Source organism: Nicotiana attenuata, unplaced genomic scaffold (genome assembly GCF_001879085.1).
Source record: "Nicotiana attenuata strain UT unplaced genomic scaffold, NIATTr2, whole genome shotgun sequence".
Taxonomy (NCBI): domain Eukaryota; kingdom Viridiplantae; phylum Streptophyta; class Magnoliopsida; order Solanales; family Solanaceae; genus Nicotiana; species Nicotiana attenuata.
Window position 1 is genome coordinate 139,757 of NW_017671488.1, and position 329 is coordinate 140,085.

Genomic DNA, 329 nt, shown 5'->3' on the forward strand with positions numbered 1-329 from the left:
AGCCAACATTAGGGCTCCAATCCCTGAGTTGCGCCTTTTAGACATAGGACCTCCATTCCCTAGTCGCCTTTTGCCAACATTAGGTGTTGGCCCAAGTTCAGATGAAGTTTTGAAGATTGACAAAATGAACTCAGTCATGAACCAGGTCCATCATGTGAGACACAGTGTTGATATGCTTACACATGTGACATACGCGTGAAGAAGATAAGTCTCAAGGATCAGCAACAATATCTTCTGAATTGATCGAAAAGATTGCATATAGGATAAGGAGTTGAAGTCTCCTTATGAAAAGAGAATTATATCCGGATCAAGAATATGGATTAGGAGTT